Genomic DNA, 7725 nt, shown 5'->3' with positions numbered 1-7725 from the left:
AGACCTCTCTGCATCGAATCATACCTGCTATTTTTTTATTTATGTTTTTTTCCGCCTGTCCCATTTGGTTCTTTTGCCATCAGAATTATTGTCTAAAGGCAAAGAAAGATACCTGTCAAAAGAAAATTGTACATAGTGTGATCAGCTACATGAAATGTGTTTTCATTGATCACTAAGCAATCCACATGTCTACGTGACTTTTTACATGAAATCTTGTGTGATAAACAACTAACAGCTTCCTCTTTTCTAAGAACATACAGATTTAGAAAAGGGGAACCTTAGCTCTGAGTTCTTAGAATAACTTTGTTATCTTTGTACACACACAAGCTTGTATAAATAAAGAACGCAGAGAGTGACAGAGCGCGAGTCCGTGAGTGCCTCTTGTGAGTGAGCGCTCTGTGACTTGCCCTCGAGAGTAAAGACAACTGCAGTGCACTGTAAACCCGAATGTTCAAAGTAATTAAACAGATTAAGTAGTGTATACTCAAAGTCTTTAAAAAGTTCTGTTAACTTAAATATGTCAAGTTCGTATAACATGTTCTTCTTTTTGAGTAAATGAAACTAATAATATTTGATTGAATTGAACTATTTCTATATTAAGTAAGCATCACTTAAAATCATAACTTAAGCACAACGTAACACAGTTAAGTTAGGACATATAAGAATGGTAAAGTCCTGTTATTTTTGTTGTTTCAAGTAGGATTTAATAATAAACTTAATTTATGTAGCACATGCTAAAATACAATAAAATCTCAAAGTGTTTCACCAAATAAGTAAAATCAAATTGTCTTAAATGCATTAGTGGAAGACAAAATGTATTTATTTTAATATTCATTGTTTTATCAATGTGTCCTACATATATATTTTTAATTTTTTCCGTAAGTGTTGAGCAGCTGCAGGAATCAATTTTTATTCCGAGTTAATCTCTGATTCACCCTCCGAAGCGGAAGGCGGCGCTAATGAGCATTAATAGGAAACACAGAAGAAGTGAAGGTATATGGGCGGGAACAGCACCAAAGAGGCAACACGGACGACTGGAGAAAGTTGGACCTAACGGCAGCAACTAGCATCACTGGACTTACAGTAAGTTTTCAATGTTGATATTAGTTTATTGTTAAAATACGAATATTTAGTTGTATTTTGGGTGCGTGTCGAAAAGAATAGCAGAAATGTCGGTCCGTGTTTTTTATGTGCTTTGCTGCTCTCCCCGAAGGAAACTTTGCGCTTGCAGAGCTAGCATTAAGTTGTTGTAATGAGGGTCGCAGGCTGTTTAAAAAGTTAGATACTACTTGTTCTAGAGGTGGCGCCTGGTCGCCTAGTATAAAACAAAGTATTTTAATCTCTCTAAATTTTTAAACCCCCTCTCATGACTCAGAATAGTTGGGTCCAAACAAGCCCGTTGTCCCTGCAGTTACACAACGGAGATGCCTGTCTGCAGTGAGAGTGCTTTCAAGCAGTTTTCTTGTTAGAAACGCTATATTTTAAACTATATGTTCAGGGTTAGGGTTGTGAAGGAGCTCTTGGACCTCTGGCCTGCTCTAAAAATGGAGTCTGAGGTAATATGGATCAGCTCTCTTTAAAATGAAAATTGTAATTCTTACTCATGTGGCAGCTTTTTGCTGCTTTATAAAGATGTGCGAGATTCTTCAAATTGAACTGTATTGTTCTTCTGCTGTAGTTGTTAGTGATGGGATTTCCGGCTCTTTTTAGAGATCCGGCTCTTTCGGTTCGCCTCACTAAAAAGAGCCGGCTCTTTCGGCTCCGAACCGGCTCTTCAGGTTGTTTTGTTGCTTTAATTAATTTATTATTAACAATAATATAAAATTATGCACAAAAGGAATTACTAACGTAAAAACAAGTGGTTTTATTTATATATGTTTATATATAAATATATGCGGTGGCCCCTAGAGACAAAACACGTACAAACTCCAAAACACATTTCTAGCATGAACTGAACTTCCAAAGCAGAGCTACTAGATCACTTAAATTACACAATTGAAAGCATGTGTGTATTGTTTGTATATTTATACACAGGCACTCATATATATATTCAAATAATTTAAAAAAAAGTTCATTTACCTGTTATTACCACACACCAAATCCGGTCGTTGGTACTTGCTGGCTTGTGTAGCCACAAGATAACAAAGGCTCAACACTGCGCCCAGCATCCTGGAGCACTTCTGTTGTCTTTTGTACGTGTTTTGAGTTTTTATGTGCTTCTGAGTTTTTATATGCTTCTGAGTTTTTACGTGCTTCGGAGTTTGTACGTGTTTTTACGTGTTTTTGGAGTTTTTACGTGTTTTGGAGTTTGTACGTGTTTGTACGTGTTTTGGAGTTTGTACATGCTTCAGAGTTCGTACGTGATTTGAAGTTTGTATGTGCTTTGTCTCTAGGGGCCACCGTAAATATACTTTTATTTATTCACTCCACATAAAATGTAATAAATAAATCATATAATACAAAAATCAACTATTCACATTTCAAGTTTTAACTATTTAAATTTTCAGCTTTTTCCTTTCACAAATTTAAAGTGAAAAGAACACAAAACACTGCAAACCACAACACAATTAAATATAAATTATAATATGAAAACTAAAAGAACATGCATATTCTCTGTCATATGGACCTGCATGAATAAACTTTCTCAATCCTTTATCATCTGCAACCGAAAATAGTTGTGGATGATTACTATACCTTTCTAATGTTGTTGTCCCTGCCTCTCTTTCTCTCTCTCTGGCTCTGTTCCTGTGCTACTGAGTGTAACTACCGCCCCTCCCCCCTCTGCCCAGCGTAAAGCACAAGGCTCGCGTGCAGAGTGAAGCGGAAAAAAGTGCGAGAGAGAGGCTGAGAGAAAGAAAAAAAAAAAAAAAACCCACGTGACGGCTCGCGATAAGGAGCCGGCTCGCGTCGTTCACGTCAAAGAGCCGGCTCTAAGAGCCATTTCGTTCGTGAACGACCCATCACTAGTAGTTGTATGCAGAGTTTCAGCGGATTACAAATCAGAACCTGCCCAATACATTCTACGCTGAACTTGACCGCCATCTTCCTCGACTGATGACCTTATTCAGCCAGGGCATCAAAAACTGGGAAGACAGCAGATGCCCTGGCTGAAATTCTAAGAATTCACAATGAACAGGTAATAATAGATTGTTACACATTTCATAGGTTGAACCAGTGGAACATTGGACAGGTTCAATGATTTAAATGAGCTTTTTGAATTTTGCTATTACTCCACTTTGTGTTTGCTATTTGTCTGACTGTATTAAAGATGTGAACAGGTTATTTGTGGACATATGTTCTGATTTGACTGTTGTTTTTGTTGTTGTTCAGTAAACTCACCAGTATATACAATTCTGTTTTTATCTGGAAATAGGAAATCCATGATATCCACACCAAGCGCACTACCGTTCTCCACGCCCTTCCTGTCTATCTGCGTGAGGATGTCTCTGGATTTTTCAGAACCTGCACTGTGAGTGTCCTTAAGTATCTAACAGATACTACTGTGTATATAAACAGTGCATCAAAGTACAAACATGTATTTTGTTTGGACTTATCTTTGTTTAGTCTACCCATAAGGTTTCCATGTATGGTCTTTTCTGTCTCCTCACTACGAATGAACTGAATTGGTGTTTTGTTGAAAGTGATAAGATGTTTAGTAAAACATTTTCCTGTGTATTTCCTTTAGCTTAGTTTCAGTCTATCTCACACCACTTGATTCTCTGGTGAATTAGCTGATTTATGTGTGCAGAACATGGATCTTCTGTTTTTCACCTCTTACAGTGAGACTCAGGTCTCCCTTGTAAAAGAGGTATTTGATCTCAGTGGGAGTTGGTAAAATGAGAAATTATATGTCGTCTGTTGTATTTCTTGGGTTAGATTGTGATTAGTATCTCTTTTTCATTAATTCAGGACGAATCTGATGAGTTGGAGCTTGATGGTGTTGAAGTGGCCCTCTTCACTGTCATCAGTGACCATGACACAACAAGTCCAGTTCACTACCAACCTGTGAAAATCTCTGTCGTCATTGTAAGTGATGCCGTGTTCAGTCTCCCCAGATTTGGTGAAGCCTTCCTGGTAATGTTTGGACTGATCTATGCACTTCACCTCAGCTACCCCAAAGGCCTGACCAACACTTTAGAATTTACTCAAAAGATTTTATTTGGTCTAGAAAGTGGTAAACTGTCACCCAGGTTACAGACCCTCAAGAATGACTTGGTTATTGTAGGAACTCATCTGAAAGAAGGATGCAGGGTGAAGCATTATAAAAGGCTAGTTCAAAGTTCTCTCCTTTCATCTAAATAATGCCTCAAAACATTATTGCATTACTCTACAGGTGTTCAGCCAATAGGTCCAAACTATACAATGTGCCTTTGTTCTCATTAACATAATGCAAAGCAACACTAATGTTTTGTATGTTTTAATGTTTTTCGTAATACTATTTCCAAAACATTGTGGGCTGTGCAAGATGACCTAAATTTCACTGTTTGATACTAGTTAATGTAAAACAAATAGCATTGTAATTCACTCAAATTGCTGCCTTGTTGTCTTATTCAGATATTAGCCAGAGAGCCAAAAGCACATTTTGATATTATTAATTATTATTTGGCATTATTTTTCATTACTCTGACAGTTTTCCTGACTAAACAATTTTTGGTCTACTTATTTTAATTTATAAATGTTTTTGTTAATTATTTTTAATTAATTTAATTTTTTTTTTTTAATGTATTTAATTTCAACATAGTGCTAAAAGGGAGCAGGCAAGATACTGTTCAATGGCAGATGTTTATGACTTTTGCATATTAAGTTACCGATACTCAGTGTAATTGAGGCAATCAATTGCCTCAAAAATTTTAAGTTTTGGGTCACATGTTTTTAAGTATCAAGTAGTCAACATATTTGACTAACGTGTACTTAAAATAATGACAACACAAACTAATAAACATTTGAGTTTTGTTAACATAAAAATGTTGTGGTTGTGTACTTATTTTTTATAAGTTCTGTGAACTTATTTCTTTGAATTTGTAAACTTGAAACTTTAAGTCATATTAACTGCAAATATTTGAGTTGACCGTTCTCAAAAGATACAAGTACCATGTAATCCAAACTTTTATGTTCTGGAAAAATTTGACTTTTGAGTTGATCAACTCAAAAAAATTGAGGCAATCGATTGCCTCAATTTTTTTGAGTTCTGGTAACTTATTCGGGTTTACAGTGTGTTTGTGTTTTCTAACTCAGGTGTCTCAGCTGAAGAATTGTGGGGTGATTCTTAGAAATCCCCTGTCAATGCAAAACGGATTTACTTTACCAAATGGACCACCATGGAGCGCCAGGACTGCCATAATGAATTAATTAAATACACCATTAAATAATTAATTAAATGTGGCAATAATTAATTAAAATTGGAATTAATTAATTAAATAAATAGTTATGACACATGTAATTAATTAATTATTGACACATTTAATTAATTATTTATGTATTTCACATTTTAATTAATTATTGACACATTTAATTAATTATTTAATGATGCATTTATTTATTTCATTTTGGCAGTCCTGGCGCCTGGCTCTCATCTTGAAATAATTTTATCTGTCAGCCTCACCCATCAAACTCAGGGGGCGGGGTTAATGCTGCCCATGCAGCTTCTCTAACATTTGATTGGTTGCCATGCAAAGTAAGTCAAAACAGGTCGATCCTAGATAATCGATTGCTTGTGTAGACTTGGGGCAGCCAGGTATCCCAGAATGCAGATCAAATCACAGGCAGCAATGGTGGTGGTGTAGTTTTAAAATACCCTGTTTTTCTGTCACCAACTACACTTTTAACAGTGTTTTAGCCGCGAATGTCGCGCCGTATGTCTGGTCAGGTTGTCAACATAGAACATGTTTGCAAAAGTGCTTAGATGTTTTCAGAGATTTCACTAGCTCTGCTAACAATTAGCATGCAGAGTGCACCGAGGGGGTTACGTTAACCGGTTTGTTTACATATTCCACTCTCCGTGTTCCACATGTTGCATTCGCAGATTCTCATTTTCACCGAACGATCGTCTCTTTCCGCCAGGTCTTGTGTCTCTGTGCTTCTGTAACATAAAGAACGAGCTGACATTTTTCTCACGAAACCAGCGATCAGCTCAACAGACCCTCAGTTTACCTGCATGCATCCTCCTCCTCATCTGTCAGCTGTTTAACACTGAAGGATATAAAAAAAAACAACAACAGCAATAGAATAATATTAAACACAAAGTGAACCCGTCTTCCTTCATTAAATAGGTTCTTTTAGATGTTAAGGAGGAATTGACTTAACCAGGCTGGCGGAGAATGAAGACAACCGGACACCTGCAGCAGATGGGGAATCAGTGAACTTTTATTGAGACAGAGACAACCTCTCAACACAGCTCACATCAGGAGATTCCTAATATTTGCTGTAAGGATGGGTATATATTCTCTAAAACTTACAGGAGGGGGTTGTGAGGAAAGTGCTGCATTAGCAGAAAAACAACTCCATAAAAGGAAATCGGCCTTGGGTGTTCTAGTCTCTTCGCTTGCAGATATCATGCACCTGCAGGATGAGGCGATCGCTTCTTATCGCTCTCAAGGCCAAAGTCGTGAGCACATTTTTATTACACAGTTGCACAGTAACTTTAAAGCTGAACAATATTTAAAGCTGAATAATGTTTGATCAGATTATATTTTCTTCAAATCCCCCTTTTGACCCATCTTAAATGGGTCAACACACAAAAATAAGTAACATTCAAAGGAACACAGAGACGTGTCGAAGCCTGGCTCGAAAAACTCCTCGGGTCTTATCATTTGTCTTTATCTGTCATTGCAGATGAGGAGAAAAGAGTCCAGGCACCACCCTGCCCAGGGGTCGGCTGCAAGCAGTCTCGGTTCCCGATGAAAGCAGTAACAGCTGTCCTGCACAAAAGGATACAACGAGTCAGTGCAACCAGGGTAGTGACACAAAATTAACAGTACAGTTCCTGTAACCCAGCAACCAAAAAGCATAAGTAATGATAAAAATGTGGAGAGTACAGAGTATACTATAATAATGAGAGATATAAACGTGAAAATGTGAAAGAATAAATCAACCATAAAATAAACCCAGAACGGTAACTGCTAAGGACATTCAAAAGTGAATATGGTAAAACGTGAGGAAGGGGTGTGGAAAAAAACAATTTATATCCAGTGGTGGGAGTACACATTCGCTCAGGCTTAAGTCCGGAGACCCTGAGAACATCGCTTAACCCTCACAACCCGACCAGACACAGTTCAACCAGATATATCCTTCAAGAGGAAGTGGGTGAGGGAAACAATTAATAACAAGTCTAATACAAAACACCACAGAGAAACAACCATTCTAGAAGCATTTAAACAAGAGAAAGACGATAATGTTCGTCACCCTCACGATCAGAGTTTTCATCATCCGTTGGCGAGGAGGTGGGAAGTTGACTAGCCAATAAAGGCATCTGCCGGGCGAGATCCTTATCCTCAGGAGTGAAAGCTGTAACAATCAGTCTCTGGAAGAGGGATCGAATGCATGGAATACAACAGCAACCGCAGGTGACTAGGACAGCAACAAAAACTGAGATGGAAACTAGGATGGAAGCTACAAGGGCCTTATATTTGCCAAACATGTTAAGCCAAGAGTCCCACATGGCAGTATCAACGCCCGAGTGTTCCTTCATTTTAACAGTAAGAGCTGTGAGACCAGTAATAGCTTTAG

General features: G+C 37.6%; 1 long non-coding RNA gene across 2 annotated transcripts; it reads left to right on the top strand.

Annotated features, from left to right (window-relative positions):
• Window positions 1-516: 516 nt before the first annotated feature.
• On the top strand, window positions 517-5198 carry LOC146697973 (uncharacterized). 2 transcript variants are annotated; one of them, XR_014922959.1, is made up of 3 exons: window positions 517-1083; window positions 3374-3469; window positions 3910-5198. It is a non-coding gene; the product is annotated as an uncharacterized LOC146697973 (long non-coding RNA). The 2 variants fall into 2 exon arrangements; XR_014922958.1 differs by lacking the exon at window positions 517-1083 and adding an exon at window positions 2465-3136.
• Window positions 5199-7725: the final 2527 nt, after the last annotated feature.

Source organism: Copadichromis virginalis, linkage group LG11, assembly GCF_057382275.1.
Source record: "Copadichromis virginalis isolate Kocher_CV1m ecotype Utaka linkage group LG11, C_Virginalis_male_GT1.1, whole genome shotgun sequence".
Lineage (NCBI taxonomy): Eukaryota > Metazoa > Chordata > Actinopteri > Cichliformes > Cichlidae > Copadichromis > Copadichromis virginalis.
Note: the sequence above shows the minus strand (reverse complement) of the source record. Positions and strands in the feature narration are given on the sequence as shown.